We start from the raw sequence: 20,471 nt of genomic DNA on the forward strand, positions 1-20,471 counted from the left end.
ATCACATTGCTTTGGTTGATAGGACTTGGCTACTTTGGTTCAGCCTCTCTGATTGGCCAAAGCGATTCTCATAGAGTTGATTATCTGTCTAGTGACCAATCCTAGGGGAGATATTTCAGTGTACGTTTCCTCCGAAGTATAAATTAAAATCAAGAAGAACAAGCTCAATAGCTTTAAAATCTAAGTTTAATCTACATCTATTCGTTTCGACCAGCAGGCAGGTATAGAGAAATTTGAGGAGGGAAAGGTTTGTATTAGGCCTATAGTTGGTAAAGTTAAGCGTAATGTGAAATTTAGGCTTACCGTATACACTTTACGATTAATTTCAAAGTTAGGCCTATTGACACCCTTTACGAATTGTAAGTTAGGCCTACTGATACCCTTTACGATTTCAATGTTAGGCCTACTGTTTTTTAGTTTTCGTTCACTAAATATGTTGTTTTAAGGTTTTTCGTAGGTGACAAGGTATCAGAACGAGGAACAACAATTAGAAGAAAACTGTAGAAGGTGAGTTTTTGTTCGCAATTGTTATTTGTAATCGTACATCTAAATACACTTGTTAACATTTTCGGATTATATCTAAAATATTCGTTGATCGATAAGATAACACTTAACGTGACATAATTCTTTTTTTTATAAATAAACCAATGGTGATTCCAAATAATAAGGAATATATTGATATATCGATCTATTTGATCATCAATATGTGATCTGTTCCTTTATTTAGAATTACCCTATAGTTTTATTTATCTGAATTTAATCTGTGGATCTTTTAGATTGTTTACCACAGTTAAAATTAACAATTTTGTTCGTTGAAAGTTTCATCATTTCGTTCAGAGAGATTTAAAAATCGTTGAAACTTATGACAATGAATACTAAAATGCAAAGTAAACGCTTATTTTTTCTTTGAATTTAAAAGCAAATTTAACATATAGGTTGTTCAATTTGAAAAAAATGTAATATCTTTTTTTTGGTCCCTTTTTCAAAGTTTACAATAATTTTTTCTAAAAAAATTGTCTAAATTGTCAGGAGATATTTTAATTCGTTTGCCTAGTTTAAATTTGCATTAAAAAACACAGAAAAACATTAATATTGGTTAAAAAACATCGACTTGTTGTTCGGTTTGAAGAAATTAAATATTCTTCAACTTTTATTTTGTAGGCCTACCTCTTATTTTCATTTAGTTTAAATTAATATCGAAATGCTTAGAAGAAGCTTAGAACTTAGAAAAAAAAAATGGTTAAAAAGAACATCTCCTTATTGTTCGGTTTAAAAATCTTACATATTCTCTAACTTGTATTGTGCTCCTTTTGTATTTTACATATTTAAAATAAATTTTGCTTAATGCAATAATATCGAAATTATTTAAAGAACTCCGCCTTGTTGTTTGATTTGAAGAAAATGATTTAATCTATGCCTGGGCCTATCAGTTGCTTTTTTTTACAACATAATCAATTTTGCACAAGAAATTAAGATCGAATTGCTTAAGAAATTTTCATTTCGTTGAAATATTTTTCTTCGAATTCTAATTTAGAAAACAAATTGAATATTGTGTCTAAAACATCGCCCTGTTGTAAGATTTGGAAACAAAAATATTCTACAAATCAACTTTGCTTAATAACATTGTATCAAAATGATTTAAAGATTCTCATTAAATTATATTTATTTGAATTTTAAAACAAATAACTATTGGTTAAAAAACGTATTTTTGTGAGGTTTGAAGAAAATTATAATTTTGTTTTTGGTATTTTTTTTTAATACAACAAAACATAATATTAAACTGTTGAGGAGATTTCAAATCATTAAATCATTTTCCTTTGAATTAGAATTCCAAAAAAAAAACATTTTGATTGTTTCTAACGGATTATAGAACATCACCTTCTTGTGAGTGGTTTCTTTTGCTTAATTTTGTTAAGAAATTAATATCGAATTCGTTTTTCAATTATATTTCTATTCAGTAAGAAAATGTAGTATTGCTATTTTCTTTTCGTTTTTCATCGCAAAAATCATCAAAAAAAAATTCTGTTTACGAAATTAATATTTTTAGATACTGAGGTTTAAAATTCGTTAAAAAACTGTGAAATATAGGAAATAAAATTGAATATATTGCTGAGGTTGTGTAAAGTATCATTTTAAATGATTTTCAAATTTTTATTTTAAATTAAATTTTAAGAAAAAAAAACGCACTAACCATTTAATAAGATTTTAAATTCGTTAACTCTTTTTTTCGTATTTCATATCTTTATTAATATTCAGAGTTAAATGAAAACAAAACAATGATATTGTCTACATCCAGTAATAATAATTAAGTTTTGTTTTATGTTTATGGCCGACGTCAATTAGTTTTAAATTCATCTAAATGATGGATGAAACTAGTAACTAGTAGTATTATAATAATTAATTTGCTTGGTAAATTATATTATAAATATTTGTTTACTGAACTTGTTAAGTATATTCATATTGTACTACATTGTATGTGATGTATAAATATTTATATAATGATGCTACGTACTTGATAAAACTATAAAATATGGCCTCATACGTGTTATGTACGAAATAATCATCAATAGTTTATTTCGGTTTAAATGTATTAGTTACAGAGAAATTCATTGTTATGTTTCCTTTTTTGTTTGTATACTTTACGCGTCTTTGGGGAGCGCTCTATTATGTCATCGTCTCTGCTGAGTACTCATTCGTCTACATGAGCCTGTAACCGAAGTCCCTATCCTTTGCCTGAGTCGGTAAGATCCCAGCAACCGTCCCGCATTACCTTATTAGGGATCTTCCTATTTGCGAAGACCTACTGTAAGACTACCCATTATTGTGTCGTCGGTCGTCGCCTATACTTAAAATATGTCGAAGTGTCGAGCACACGTCCCAATGTTCCCGCATGCGCACAATGTAACTAGTCCTCGGTTCTTGGTCGTCGCAAATCGCCAACTCCCCCATTATTATCAGGGAAGAGTTAATTAATTTAACTCTTCCCTGTTATTATGTACACAATTCTACAAAAATAGTTATAGGCTAGTACTCTTGATTAGCAATATTTCTTTCGAAATAACGAATCTTGGAAATATGAAGTGAATTATTCAAATGACTTATTCTCTCGCGTGGCACGTCACTAACATTTGATTGCTATATTGTTTATTTATTATATCGGCCCACTTATGAATAAATAAAACATAGACTGCCCTCTATTATTGCAGTCGAGAAAACAACATACACTGTTTGAGTTGAGCTGCAAAAGAAATGAAATTGAAAATCAATTTAATGAAAATGTAAATAAAAATAAAAAATGGCAAACAGTGAGATTATTGACCCTGATTTAAACTTAAAGTTGATAATGTAGGCCTATTGTAGGCCTACTTTGGAAAGGAAAGAGAATCTACGCGAGTGAAAAAAGACTCCAGCTGAGATTCGAACTCGGAACCGTTTGATTTGATATGCAAACGCACTAGTTTTAATCATGAAGTCTGTATGTATTCAATGGTAGGGCAATTAATTATTCAAATGACTTATTCTCTCGCGTGGCACGTCACTAACATTTGATTGCTATATTGTTTATTTATTATATCGGCCCACTTATGAATAAATAAAACATAGACTGCCCTCTATTATTGCAGTCGAGAAAACAACATACACTGTTTGAGTTGAGCTGCAAAAGAAATGAAATTGAAAATCAATTTAATGAAAATGTAAATAAAAATAAAAAATGGCAAACAGTGAGATTATTGACCCTGATTTAAACTTAAAGTTGATAATGTAGGCCTATTGTAGGCCTACTTTGGAAAGGAAAGAGAATCTACGCGAGTGAAAAAAGACTCCAGCTGAGATTCGAACTCGGAACCGTTTGATTTGATATGCAAACGCACTAGTTTTAATCATGAAGTCTGTATGTATTCAATGGTAGGGCAATTATGTTTACTTTCCGTGTGTTGTGCAGCGACCTCAGTTCTCGACTGCGCACGCGCAACAGAAATCTATGTCTAAGGTAATTTTGCATTTATTGAAATGAGAGCTCGCGGAAGAGATACCTAAATACTGAAACAGAACACAAACCATGGTTTATTTACTATGTTTAGGTATCCATTACGAGCCCATATATTGTATATATGTATTATGTTAAGATCTTGCACAAATATTTTATAAATTTAAGCCTATAAAGGCCTACCCTACATTAATAAAATTCCCATCTTGGACCATGTCTTCATTAGTCCCATAAAGTTTATGCCTGTTGTACTGTAGGCCTATTTGAGTAATTTTTCTTAAATTAATAAAATCGTTGAAACAATACAGACAAAACTGCACTTCAGGCCCAAGCCATTCGCACCCCTTAACTCTAGTGCAGCATTCTAGATTTACCACCTGAGAAGCGATAGAAAGGCGTGAGGAAATAATGTATACTGTTTCATGTGTATAATGTTTTCCACATAATCATCCATGACGTTTTGTCGCTTGATTTTAGGCTTTCGATTATCAAATCAGATTCCTTAGATTATTCTTAATTTTAAACAGGGAAAGTGAGATACTCACTCTTACATGATTTTAACATCCTTCGTTTAAAAATGTAAATCTTAATTTGGAGAACTTAAAAAGGGCCAGCTTTTATATTGCCGTCCTTCTGCTTTCGTAATTATGCCATAAATATTATAATATGACCGTGAGTGAAAAAATGTCCCACCTGACTTTATGAGTAGGTAACATACAGAACACATTAACATTGAATGTTAGGCCCTGTTCAGACCCATGGCGTTAGACCGTTTTAGCGTACAACGTTACTAGCAAGGTCACGTTACAAACCGCAGAGAAAAAAACGAGGTGTTCAGACCCATAGCGTACGATTATCGTTACAACGGAAGTACGTCATTCAGGTTGTTTCTAGTTGCATATTCATGTGCTCTTACCCACGTGTTTTCATCATTATTTCCACTGTGTATAGGCCTAGGCCTAGATCTCAGCCCTACAATTATGACAAAGTTTGCCGTAAATAAAACAACATACCTCAGCATTTATTTAAGAAAAATATAGTAAAGCCAAATTTCTGTTTCTATTGTTTTTATTTTGTATTTTGTATTAAAAAACATTTTCCCCAGGTTCTTGTGTTACGAAAATAAAGCAGGCCTCCTAATGATGAAGAAAAAATTGATTGTGATAGTCTATCCAGTCCAGTCAAAGATATATATTCTTTGTTCCAGTAGGTTGAAAATAATCCTTAACTTGCTAATAAAAGGGACACAGCTCCCCTTGTTTGTTTACTGATTTTTTTAGGAGTTAGGGGGTTTTCAGCATTAAACTTGTCCAGTCTAGTCTGCCTTGTATATGAATGAGTGACTTGATGTCCCACGCTAGTTTTTAGCTTGAATGAAATGCGTGAATGACTCTAGGCCTAGCTAGGCCTAAAAGCGGATGGGATCGTAGTCCCTATGTTTAAATACAAGGTGCATGTATTTATGTCATTTGTTAGAAAATATAATGGTAATCAGTTGATAGTAGTTTGTAGCCTTTGTAACAGTTGTATTTGTAGTGTAGTTAGGCCTTATTTATTCTGGCCTTTTTGTTATTGAAATCCATCTCACACATTGACGATACAAGATGTCAGCCTAGGTCAAACCTTGTTTCGCGTCATAACAGGAAACGTTCTGATTGGATACAACGTTGACTTACAGTAGCGTCGTACGCTAAAACGGTACTATCAACCGTTTTCCACTACAACGCTACAACCGTTGTACGACGCGTTGTACGCTAATCCCCAACTGTTCAGACACACATTCTTTTAGCGTCGTACGCTAAAACGGTCTAACGCCATGGGTCTGAACAGGGCCTTAATGTCCTTTTCTAATTTTATGATAGTGTAATAACACTGGTAGACTTAAGTTATTAACCTCAGTCCCCATAGATTATGAAGCAGTGCTTTAGAAGTTAAAGTTCAAAATACTTATGGGTAAAACTTATAGTAATTTGTTGTATTAATTCACAGTCCCAAAATCACCGGAAAATATAGAAATAATGTATTCGCACGTCGAAATACGTTTCTGAGTTTCTGATTGGTGTAGGCTATAGCGTAGTTTCATCGCAAGTAAATTTCATTTATATGCATACGCATGCGTATAACTAGACACTTTCGACTCATTTTCGACTTATGGAAAAAAAGCTTATATTATTATACATTTTATACTGTAGAGATTTTTAAAATGGTTGAAACTTGAAACGTTTTACAATTTTCTAAACAAAGGTGTAACATTTCTAAAACTACCCTCCAAAACTATGATTAATATATTATGGTACAGGAATGGTTAGTTAATAGGCTTCAGTTTGTTAAAGATTCCACACATTGCGGATAAACCTATAGATTTTAAACCTACGTAGTTTTTGACGTCATCATTGCATTCGGAAATTGAAAACTCGGAGTTAAGCTTAAAAATTGCTTTAAATATTTCCTCCTAAGGGTTCCGTACGTATATTTTGATTGGTTGGCTTGTTTTGTTGGAAACGAAGTTTGTTGTACTTTAAAATTCAGCATTTTCACGGACCCTTTATTTTCGCAACTTTCGCGATTGGACAACGATCGCGAACATTAGGGGCACGCGAAAATTGTAAAACAGTAATTATGTTGTTGGTTACAATGATTACAATACATCACACATGAAATTAAACTTATCATTAAAATCAGTACATATTGTCTTTTTATTTTAAAAATAAGCATATTTGTACATTCTTATTCTAAGTTTCTTAACATATACGGTACCATTATTGTTTTTTGTTTATACATTCATAATAATTTAATCAGAGCCGAAAAAATGCATCCACTAACCATCTACTTTCCCTCTATCATATTGATCTCCTAGTTATATTGACCCCTAGTTATATTGACCCTCGAGTTATATTGATCCCCTAGTTATATTGACCCTCTAGTTATATTGACTCTCTAGTTATATTGATCCTCTAGTTAAATTGATCCTCTAGTTAAATTGATCCACTTGTTATATTAACCCTCTAGCTAAATTGATCCTCTAGTTATATTGACCCTCTAGTTATATTGACCCTCTAATTATATTGACCCTCTAGTTATATTGACCCTCCAGTTATATTGACCATCAGTTATATTGACCATCAGTTATATTGATCCTCTAGTTATATTGACTCTCTAGTTATATTGACCATCAGTTATATTGACTATCAGTTATATTGATCCTCTAGTTATATTGATCCTCTAGTTATATTGACCCTCTAGTTATATTGACCCTCTAATTATATTGACCCTCTAGTTATATTTACCCTCTAGCTATATTTATCCTCTAGTTATATTGACCCTCTAGTTATGTTTACCCTCTAGTTATATTGACCCTCTAGTTATATTGATCCTTTAGTTATATTGATCCTTTAGTTATATTGACCCTCTAGTTATATTGACCATCATTTTAAATCTCAAGTTATTACTGACTTTCTTATACTGACCTTCTTAACGCAATTATTATATAATTATAGCTTAGCAACGATGGAATAATTATATATTTTGTTATATATTAGGCCTATCTCTATATTATAATACGTATTACAATTAAATTTTAATATTTAATATTGTATAAAAAAAGCCCAATAGTTCACCCTCGCAAGGCTTAGTAGTGTGTGGCGAAAGTAATTTAGTAGTAATTAAAAAAAGCGACCGATGTCGTATAAATTCCAATACTATTAAAATCAAAATATGCAATATTCAAAAGCATTTCAATCTATTATTAAAGAAAAACTATTTGAAAATATATGTACAGCTGCAAGTAACTTTGGAAGTCACGTATACAGAATTATCCAAATTAAAGAGCCCGCATCCGACCCCGTGTGGATAATAATTTACGTACGTAATCGATGTAGAAATATGAATTATTCATCATATTCCGCTACCTTATTGAATATTCATTAGGTGTGGTGTAAGAATTAACTTGACTACAATTCGCTTTTACAAATGCTTTCCACCGAGCACCAAGCCGTTCACCACCTGTATAGTCGAATGGTTTAAAATATGGATTTTACATGTCGCTGTATTGGGTTCGAGTCCCATGAGCAACTTTGTTTACTAAGAGATTTAGAGGGTTAAGTTACGTTATAGTTAGGAAATAAGTCGACTATCTTGTCATTCTTTCACATAGAAAATAATGAATAATTCATGATTTCTGAACCGCTTACTGGACGAGAAAAAAAATTCGCTGGCCGGAGTGGGAATTGATATTTTAAATACTATCAAAGCATGAATTTATTGGCGGAAGGCAAACAAACCTATTCTAGAACGTTTTCTATATAAGATAAAACACAAATAATAATACGAGCTAGCACAAACTACCGTAAGCATTGGATAAATAGACGAACTAACTACCCGTTCCATTTTTGATCGTTCAAAATTCCATTTTACGATATTAGGATAAAATTAGATTTAAACTCCGTGTTAGTTTCCGATGAAACTACCCGGCCGTTTCTGTTAATTGTGAGAAAACGCGTCGTAGTCCTACTCGGAAACACTTTCTCGAAATTGCGTTTATTTACTTTAACGTGTACTAACGACTGAAAGGATATAAAGCAGGATCGTCTGGATTTTTCCCGCCATAAGATATCAATATTTAGTTCAGACAGGATTTCTTCCTCTGTGTTCTGAAAAAAAAAAAATTTTAACTGTACTATTTTCGTCTGTTATCATCTTCACCATACTTTTTATCATCGTCTAATCCTCTAATACACCATCATCATTATCATCACCATCTATAATCACATATCTTATATCATCACCACCATCCTCATCATCATCGTCATCGTCAAGAACAACATCAACATTATTATGATCATCATCATCATCGTCATCATCAAGAACAACAACAATATCATCATCAACATCATCATCAAGAACAACAACATCATCAACATCATCATTAAGAACAACATTATCATTATCATCATCATTATCATCAAGAACAACAACAACATTATCATCATCATCAAGAACCAAAACATTATCAACGTCATCAATAACAACATTATCATCATCAAGAATAACATCAACATTATCATCATCATCATCATCAAGAACAACAACAATATTATTATCATCATCGTCATCATCATCATCATCATCATCAAGAACAGCAGCATTATTATCATCACCATCATCATCATCAAGAACAACAGCATTATTATCATCACCATCATTATCAAGAACAACAACATTATCATTATTATTATCATCACCATCATCCTCATTGCATTATCTTTATTGTCAGCCATCATCCACTTCTTAAAAAGAACATAACACTGTTTTAGTTTCTAGGCCTACATACATTTCTTGCAGATATTTTCCCAAGCCTGTCCATTGATAAGTAAAGTCCTGATTCAGTGCCTCGAATGATGACCAAATTAGGTCCGACAGCAAAAATGGTTAATTCAACTATAATGTAAAACAAAAAAAATTATTCATACAGTATTATGCAAAATATGCAACATTTACCAGCATCATATTACATTAATTCGTAAACAATTAACTCATTAGGGTATCAGAGGGACATAATAATGATAATATGGAACTCTGATGGGCATGGGTTCGAGCATATCTGTACCATACTGATTGCATCCTTAGGCCAGATGCTCTACTCTCATTGCCTTGTCCTTTAGATGGGATGTAAAGCAGTTGGTCTCGTGTACGTACAGTGCACGCTAAAGAACTTGGTACTGTTTGAAAAAGAGTAGGGGATCCTCTCCCGGTGTGCTGACTTGGTAGGCGCCGCACTGCTGGCTGCCGCCGTGGGTCCGTGGAGTGCCTAATCCGAATTTCCTCAGTTTCCAGTTAAGCTTGAGGACCAGAATAAAAAACCTTTACCTTTTAACCTTTGATTCATATAGAGGAGACTTTGAGGTGTCCATGTCCGAAATAGTATCATGTAATATGGTGCCTTTCGGCCCAAACCTTAATATCTAATTTAGTAATTGGCAGACAGAGAAACAACTATATACGAAATATAAAGACTATACTTGCGAATGTTGTTCTTCTTAGTTTAATTCTTATTAAAACAACATAACAGCAATGTTATCAATTTAGTTTTCTGTTTTGTGAGAATCTTTGTATTTGATTTCTTTATTACAATAGCTGTTCATAATGACAATCGCATTTTACGATAAACGTGGTCGAAAATACAGTCTCGCCTAACCCAAGTATTGTTACTGTACACTCTATACTCTCTACAATAAACAATGTTATACATTGTATTATTTATTTTATAATATTTCTATACAAAGTGGTTATAATTAAATAAGTATTGTCAAACAATGGAATTGCTAAACATGAAATAACATAAAATCGAACTTTGAATAGGCGCCATTTTGTAGTTTGAATAAAGTCACTCACTTTCTCCGAAAAACCCAACAAACATGATTTCGCTTCAGTCGTTATCTTTCGGTTTATTTTAAACAAAAATAAACCGGTTTATTTTAAACAAAAATAAACCGGTTTATTTGGGGGTTTTTTCCGAAGTAAATAACTATTATTCTACATTAAAATAGCATATTCAATAGATTTTAAAGTTATTATTTTCAGAGAGAAATTAATATATCTTTAATAATTAATTTTTTACGAACCGTATTTGTTTTTACAGTTACTTGTGCCATGGACATGTCCATCTGGTCCGATCATCAGAAATAAACCAGTTCTTGACAAAACTCTTTTTACAACTTTATGATGGTCCAACCTGGCTTCCTCGGTATCTGAGGTCGTCGTCTCCCTGTTTTCTGATTTGTCGTTAAAATAAGCCAATGTGGATTGGTTTGTCTCTATCTCCACCGTTGATTCAATCAGCGAACCCAGGATAACGATAACACAAATGGCATATAAAGGACACACAGTGACATTTTTGGTACTGGAGACATCTTCTTCTATTTTCAAATCAAATTATCTGAAAAAATGTATTCAAGTTTTTTCCCAGTGTAAAGCTTTGTCTACACTATCAAACTAGTTTGACACAAAACAAATGTGCCCAAATACGGTATGGTGGTGATATGACCAAATACGGTGGGGATATGACATCCATATAATAATGGGTACATAACATTTTTTTTTGTCACATAAAGTTTGATAGTGTAGACAAGGCTTAACACAAAATAGAGATATAGAAAGAAAGTAAAGTACAAAACGGGTGGACACGCCTATGCTAATTAGTCAATCCACACCAGACATAGGCCTATATGCTAATTAGTCAATCCACACCAGACATAGGCCTATATGCTAATTAGTCAATCCACACCAGACATAGGCCTATATGCTAATTAGTCAATCCACACCAGACATAGGCCTATATGCTAATTAGTCAATCCACACCAGACATAGGCCTATATGCTAATTAGTCAATCCACACCAGACATAGGCCTATATGCTAATTAGTCAATCCACACCAGACATAGGCCTATATGCTAATTAGTCAATCCACACCAGACATAGGCCTATATGCTAATTAGTCAATCCACACCAGACATAGGCCTATATGCTAATTAGTCAATCCACACCAGACATAGGCCTATATGCTAATTAGTCAATCCACACCAGACATAGGCCTATATGCTAATTAGTCAATCCACACCAGACATAGGCCTATATGCTAATTAGTCAATCCACACCAGACATAGGCCTATAAAAACAATCTACAAGACATTGATAACTTTCTGCAAATATTGTTAATATCTAAAATAATTATTTAATAGCTATTAAACTAAATATGTAGTACATTTAAACATAAAAGAAGTAAGATGTAAATAAATTAGAAAAAAAAGAAGATTTTTGGTAGACTAATTAATTTCATGTTTTAAGCATAAAAGTTTAGTAAAAAAAAGGAAAATAATAGTTATTATAAAAAAAATAATATGTAGTATATAAGGTAGTAGTTATGAGTACTAAGCCTAGTTTGTGTGAGCAAGAGTAGGTCAACTAGCTGAGGTGGTACTTTTACCGATAGGTGATTTTGCATTTTGGAATACAGTTTGTAGAAACAATTGCAACAACCAAAATCACGTTGCAAAGTATGTTTACGAGGAAAGTATATAGATGATGAAAACAGTTAGGTGGATAGTTATTATGTGACATTAAAATGGCATATTCAACCAAAAAAATTAATTTTTTAAAACAGTTACGAAGTTGAAGTTGCAGTGGCTCTGGCCTAAGGTGCTGCAAAGTGGCAACGTATAACGGAATTAGCAGTACCATAGTTCAGCCGATACAGTAAAGAAGTTTGGTTCTGGCCAAAGCTATTGCGAAGTATGCAGCGGTTAAGCCGATACAGTTACGAAGTTGCAGTGGTTCTGGCCGAAGATATTTCGAAGTAGAAGCGGTTCAGCCGATACAGTTACGAAGTTTCAGTGGCATATAGCCGAAGTAACGACGGTCTATAGCCGATGTAGTTACGAAGTTCAGTGTATCTGGCCGAGGCCGATGCGAAGTAACAGAACTTCTAACGAAAACAGTTACAAAAGTATTATAACATAAAAAGCAATAGCAATATGGAGTGTGTGTTGTGTTTTTCCCTGACAGTGAGTGTGCGATTATATATTAAGATATTCAAATTGGTTTATAGACCAACTATTGTGTATATTGTCCAAATAACTGATGTTTATAAGTGGAATGGAAAGAATATTTTTATTCGTTGAAAGACAATCTATGCGGAGTTTAATGAATTGAGTTTAATGATTGAACAGTTTCTCTCCATTCCACAAATAAACACCTCACTGTTCGAAGGCTAGGTCCATAAAACAAAAATTATTTTAGCCGCGGAGTAAAGCCGCTATAGACGGCGCACTCTAACTGAGGTTGGGTTTTAACTGTTTCATTGGGATCATCGGCCTAGGCGTCGCACACAATCTCAACATTTTTATATAAAGCTATTACCTAAACGTGCAAAATGTACACCAATCGTAAGGATGTATACAAATACAGCATGTGACACCACATCAACCAATCAAATGGCAAAGATACAAAAGGCGTGTTATAGCCTACGTACTATTAATACCAGATTCGATAGATTGTTACTAGACCTATAACGCATGGTTACAAAAAGTTGATGCATAATCATCATGTAACATTTCAACGAACGATAACCAACTTAATCTAGAACAGGTGTGCGCTGATTCCGTCCTAGACGAGTAGGCATACACCTAGCAGTACATAATGAGCGCAATAATCAAGAAAGATGGGGCGGGGTCTCCACCTGTTACGTGTAATTCATTTAAACAAATTAATAGATAAACAGCGCCGACCAATTATGTGTAATTAAATTATTAGGAATAAAAAAGTATAAATTGTAGGCCTACAAAATACAACTGTGTGAAAACCACCCAGCAATAATAGTATATTGAAAAAGGTACCGTAAACGGGGAAATTCTGTGATTATTGAAAAGTTTTAAAAAAAACAGATTAAGTTTGGCTAGATTACTTTATGTTTTAGGCCTAATAACAATAACCCAAAAGGCTATAAAATCCCGGCATTACATTGCCAATTATGTGTGCCATTATTTAAATGTAGGTCTAAAGGTCAACGTTAAGATATTTTATAAGTCCATGTAATATTAATATAATTTAATTACATACGGAGTGTGAAAGTAATCGAGTGTTTTGTTTTAAATGTTGATATGTATGATAACACAAGTCTATCTAAATCCAAGGTGGTTTTAGTACCTGTAATTGTTCACTTTTGTTTGCATATGAGGTAAGTTTAAAGTATTCCAAATCCTGTAAGTAGTTGTTTCTTGTATACATTATTAGGTTCGCCATTTTGTGTAAGCTGGCCTCGCTGACATCACAGCGACCACGGCCGGGCGCTTGCACAGTTATTGATGATAGACTCGAAAGAGAGTTTGAACGAGCACTATAACAATTATGACTATAGTATTTTGTATTAAATACATGAAGGATAACTTCTGATAATAGTATGTCCTATTTTTATGAGTACCGTGTTTGCCACGTTGTTTGAATTAAGACATTACAAAATCGAACAATTTTTAATATGTTTTAATAGGGAAGAGTACAATTTTACTCTTTCGTTTACGGTATGGTACTGTCACTTACGTAAAGAAACAATAGGCTGTATAAGTGTAGGCCTAATGTAAGTAAAACCGAGCATGCATGTTACTTATAACATTGAATGTAAGTTTTATTGTTAAAAACACGTTTTTAGCTAGGTAGGTGTCATTGTGCTGTTATACTGTATTAAGATGTAACTTAAAACAAAGCATACATATTATTTATAACATCGAATGTAAGTTATATTGTTAAAACAAAATGTTAGCCAGGTAGGTGTCATATTGTGCTGTTATACTATATTGTTTAAACCGTGATGATTTTAGAAATAAAAGTGGGAGAAACCCACATAAATTGACTTCTTAACCAAACTTAAAATAAAGAGACCAACGCACTGTTGTATTCAAAGCTAGTAAGTATTTTTTTACTTGTTTTATATGATTTCGACATTTCAAAATTTTATTGCACATACAGATTGACAAAAGAAATAAAAAATCTCTCCTCAATCAGGTGCTTAGAACTAAGTACTTGATGATTGAAGAAGACAGATTTTTGGAACAATCTAATGTAAAACACAACTTTACTTTTAAATAAAATTTAAAAAATGAAATCCCACAATTGTATAAAAAAAAGGAAAATATGATACGCCTAAACATGGCCTTTAGATTATAATACTTTGAATGTATACATTATTATACCGTATATATAAATATACAACAAATGATTATTATTTTCTTATTCTTCAATTGCCAAAAAAACAACAAAAACCAAAAGAAAACCTAGTAGTAAGTAGCACATAAAAAATAACATATTATATACTTTAATGTAATAAAAATATCAACAATAAAAAATCTAGAATGTATTAATTAAAACTCAAAATCTGTCCGCACATTAACATAGAACAATGCACAATTAAAACTCCTTTTACCGATTAGTGTTTTAGAACTTTAAATGCAGTGTACTGAAATCAAACAACCTTCTTGCTTTACCGCATACATTTAGGCCTAGAGCCAATTTCCACAGACGAGCGGAAAAAATATAATACTGTAGTATTATAATATAGAATCTATGTTATTTCTTAAGACCATTTCCACTAAACGCGGGCGATCGAGCGATAACTATCCAGGATAGATACAAATCCAGCGTGGGACAAGCTAACATCTCTTATTGATAACAAACTATATAGGCCTAACACACACATTAGAAATTTAAATCCCATATTTGTTTGTCTTATGTAGGTTCGTCCCAATTTTATTTCTTCATCTGTTAAAATATTGAGTTACAATACAGCATTACACGTACAAAAACATTAAACATTATTTTTCAACTTTTTGTTTTTATTAAATAATCGTCTGACTCTTACTACAATCCTTATAGAATGTTTTAACACACATTACAATACATTTTGATAATGTTATATAATGGTTTTGGATTAAATGCATATTTAATGATCTTTTCAACACACGTAGGCCTATGCATTTTTATTTATTGACGCATTCGTGTGCAACTGTTTTAAAAGTGAATGTTTCAAATAAAAGATCTTTTTTTTATAACTTTTTTGTTGTAGACGGCACGTGTCTCAAAGACAACCCGCATTAGATTTTGTTTTATTATATCACGATTTGTTTTATTCAAATCAATGGATTAGATCACAAATTAAATTTATTTTTTCTTTTTACGGAGGGTTTTATGAAGTCATATGGAACTTAAACTTGATGTTTTCGGGATATAAATTGCACATAGTGGTAATAGGATAGATTAACTGAGTATAGGCTAGGTGACATAAGTAAGAGGCAAACGCGGCCTAAGCTGGTCAAGTGTGAGGGGCAGCAAACAACCGTGAGTGCAGTCGGTAGCCTAAGTAACAGCCTGGTGGCTAGATGGTAACAGGCCTAGATCGGTTCAGATCACTCATAGGTATATACCGTTCTAGAAGAGAATTATGACATCGTAAATATTACGATTACTACAGTATTTTTATGTCAAAGATCAATACATTGTGCGCGCAATTCTGATGGTACCTTGCAAAAGTAGGCCTACAATTTACATAACAAGACATGAACTTATATAACAACAACATTCAAGCAAGAAAATAAGCTTATTATTTTATTATTTATCGCCTGCATAACTGTTTTTATATGTAGACATTTTGGTATTCACGTGGGATGTTAGCATGTGTACTGGGTGTATTTGACACAATTTACTGTCAGACTTGTATTTGTCAAGCCATTGCTTTGAATTGGTTTCCTGTCGAATTTGAAAAACAACATTATAGAAAAACCATAACCCAAATAAATAATTTCTAGACAAATTCCAAAAACTCAATGTCAAGAGACAACGTATATCCTAGGCCAATCACTGGTATCGGAAAAATAAGTTCGCCATGATAAATTGAATGTAAATATAATTTTAGTATTGATATCATAAGATATTGAAATCAAATTAATTCCTGGTTTTATATTCATAGTAATAATGGAATAATATCGTCTTTGTATTTTATTTATTTATTATGTTCAAAATGGTACGAACAAAAAGAAAATTAAGTAATTCTCCAGAGCGGTTTTCAAATGTAGTTTAATAGGCTATCAGACCTTCCTAGGACCATTCCTGTCGTCCTGATACCCATGTTGTGTGTGGATGAAATGAAATATAAAATGTACAACGATGGTAAAATAAATGTATTTGTTTCTATATGTATAGAAGAACAAACGTACAAAAGCGCTCTCTCTTTTAATATTTGCCATGTTGTAAAGAAATGTTAGTATAGTGTCTTGGGTCTAGTACATATTTTTACAAACATTCTTGGTTGCTTCTGACCACATTTCATCTTTTAAATATATAATATTTCCTTTGATTTATTTGATAAACGTTTCGTTTTCGTATTAATATGCTCCATAAACGCACTATTCTATACATTTAAAAGCCCATTTCGTTGTGTAGTCTACCGTACACCTATTTGTTACACGCTTGGTTTTTCCAGCATCTTCTCTAACAGCACATGTACTTCACATATTGTATCGCCTATATCTTGACATAACTCTGTACTTATTCTTATAATACAGGTACATGTGATACTATAAGACGCTGTATTGTCGATTCTATGATACTGGGCTGATATTTTCGTATGTGGAGATACAGAACCGAGAATCAGGTACCTTTATTACAATATTACTTGATACTGATTTGATATAAAGTTTGCGGTACACCACAAAATAACTGTTGAGTGAGACTCAGAGAAACTCAACAGTTTTCAGAACTAATATAATATGTGTACCGCAAACTTTATATCAACATTTGATTTCGCCATGCAAACCTTCAAACAATATATTATTTGATACGTTGATATGTTCGTTTAAATGCACAAATTATGTATTATGATATGTTAATAACATCCTCTCAGAATAAATTCGTTGTAAAGCAAAGTGCTATGTTTTACCCTGTATGTGTTTGACTCAAATCAAAATGTCGGTTTTGAATTTAACGAATAAAACCACTTAATATTATATTATAGTTACTTTTATGTTACTGTATTAAAGTAGGTATGTATATTTTAGATTATTGTAGAAAAATGGTGTAGAATAATTTTTTGAAGCAATTTATTTACATTTTCAAATAAAACATTGAAGGATTTTGTATACTTTAATCAAACCGACTTACAATTATGACACAGTCTACGCGACTCATAAAGAATAAATTAAATTCAAGTTCCTTAGCTATATTTATCATGTATAGCAATGAAATTATCTAAGAATCTATTTGAATTATGTTATTACAAAACCTGTTTACTACCGGTACTTCTTCTACAAACCTTGCTAACTAAAACATTAATAATGTTTTCACCACCGTAAAGCGATCCCTTAATAATAATTATATATAGATTATTATTTTAAATATTTAAATAATTGCTTTTTGTAGGCCTACTACATTGCAAAAAATTCCTGCAGGAGGATTATTCCATGAAGCTCATTGTTATTTATTAATTAACTAGAGCTACCCCTTAAAACAGTTTTATTTTCGGTACGCACAAATTGCTACAAGGTAAATCTCCGTAAAGTACGTGAATCACTTTTGAAAAGTATCAATGATATACAAGAAAGCTACATTTACCAAAAGATTGTCTGTGGTTGGAACACGGTTAATTTAATCAGAAGGTAGAGTTACGTATTTAATTAAAAAATGCTTTATAACCAGACAGAACACTGGGAAGATTAACCAAAAAGCCAAAAGGTTAAAATGTCGACTGAAAATAATCCTTTAAAGAATTCTTCTTAATTAAACTGAATAATGTGACAAGTTTCCTTAGAAATGCAAGCATTATATCGTTTTTAAATTATAGCAGTTATGAATTATTTTATTTCAATTCGCTTGTAATAGTGGGGAGTTGGTCACTTACAGAATGAAATACATTAGCAAGGAGACACCATAAAAAGAAAAGTAAAGATCAGTTCAAGACACAAAACTACCGTAATACATCTTAATTAAAAAATTATATAAAGAAAACAAAATGTTAAAGAAGATATTAAACGAAGAAGAGTACAATAATATCAAAAACAATGTAAGTAGTTTGCATTCTAGGAAATAAACTTGACTTATTTAAATGAAATTTAAAAAATAATAATACCTGGTAGATTTAAACATAAACATCATTGCGACCGCTCATGATTTGATGTTTATTAGTACAGAACAAGAACAATAAAATACGTATAAAACACACCACATTCAATCAGTTACCAGCCAAACACAGGATAACGTTGATAAACGTATATCTTCTGTATTTTCCTCCTATTAATGTTGACCAATGTCTGGATGTAAAACTGGGAAGTTGTGGTTCCGCACGATATACCGAATGGAGTCTGTATGACGACAAATAACATTCTTCTGCTGACACGTGGTTTGTTGTAACATTTATTGTAATTTGATAACATTGTATAACATATTATATAATCTGAATGTTATCGATTTTAAATCATACCATTTTAGCTTCATTCTCATTCATGATCATATTAAGGATAAACCTATATAAATAATTGTTGAATTAGATTTTTAGATCATTGTAAAAACATCATATTTAACTGCATTTTAAAATCTTCATATCTAGGCCAGTAATAGCTAGTTGCGATCAACCGATATCGGACAGTCATCGAACAAAGGTACTCGTAAGGTAATTCCTTGTGTCAGACGATGTTTACGTTTCTGTCATTTAGTTAAAATCGCATGTTTATTTACACTACACATAGATGCGTGAATCTTTTCAGCGTGAATCTTTTAGACGAGGGTGTATTTTAGTAAACAGATATGGCAGAATGGTATTTTGGTTTATAGAAGCACAGTGTATTGTATTTATTATTTATTATGCAGTTATGGCACCTGTGGGTCTACTAGGATAACCTACTTTCAATATGAATTTGGACTAATACCAATTTTGACAATTTAAATACCACATAGATTTCAAACATTTTAAAACAGTGTTTATATTATTGGAGCTACATTTATTAGGTTAAGTGTGGTGATATGAAAAGTTGTCAGAATTAGCTCCCACGCAATTGGCCTATATTTTGTATAGAATAATGTGTTAACAGCAACAATAACGTTGAACAAATAATAATGAGAAACGGAATAAGACGGGAATATTTGATGGTGAAGAAAGTCGCATAGACTCGACATTTACGGAGATTCGACGGCACAAACCATGAACGTGTATCGTGTTGCAAACTATTGACGTTGTATGTACGACATGGAAAATGCATTATACACAACGGAGAATATCAACATTGCGCTCTCAACAATATCAAAATGGGTTGGCTATGTAGAAAAACATTATGTAACCTCGACTCGAAAACGCAACGAGAGAAACTATTGATGATAGCTGATAATAAAGAATAGGCCTAAAGATGTGAAAATCCGCGTGTTAAAAAAGTCGTCCCAATAAACAACTTACTGGTATGTTCCAACTATATATGCTTTATCTGTATTATTATTATTCGATTGAATATAATAATAAAAAAAAAATAAATATAAATAAAATTATTATTATTATTATTATTATAATGATCTAGTTTAATAATTCGTTAGTATTTTTATTAGTAAATTTGTTTAGTATTTAGTAAGTTTATTAAGAAAGTGACTGATATTTTATTTTGTTGATTAAGGTAATCATATAATTTGTTTTCATAAACATTTGTTATTATATTAGTAAGACTATTTATTTTCATTTCATATATTTACAGTAGTAGTCACAAAGACTTACTATTTATGTATGTACACTTTTCAATGTAAATAGATTATAATCATCTGTAAACTTTTTTTTTCAACGGAAATCTTCCAGATGGGTCGATAAAACACACTGTAATGGACTAGAATATTGTTTTTTTATATTTAGTAAGTTTAATAAGAAGGTTGTTTACGTTTTTTTATTTTTTTATTAAGGTAATCGTATAATTTA

General features: G+C 31.9%; 1 long non-coding RNA gene across 1 annotated transcript; it reads right to left on the reverse strand.

Annotated features, from left to right (window-relative positions):
* Positions 1-6,704: 6,704 nt before the first annotated feature.
* On the reverse strand, positions 6,705-18,816 carry LOC140060460 (uncharacterized). The gene is made up of 4 exons (XR_011847326.1): positions 18,651-18,816; positions 10,609-10,922; positions 9,318-9,424; positions 6,705-8,637 (listed from the first exon to the last, which is right to left on the reverse strand). It is a non-coding gene; the product is annotated as an uncharacterized lncRNA (long non-coding RNA).
* Between the last annotated feature and the right edge of the window lie 1,655 nt (positions 18,817-20,471).

The sequence above is a fragment of the Antedon mediterranea genome, chromosome 10, assembly GCF_964355755.1.
Source record: "Antedon mediterranea chromosome 10, ecAntMedi1.1, whole genome shotgun sequence".
Classification (NCBI taxonomy): Eukaryota; Metazoa; Echinodermata; class Crinoidea; order Comatulida; family Antedonidae; genus Antedon; species Antedon mediterranea.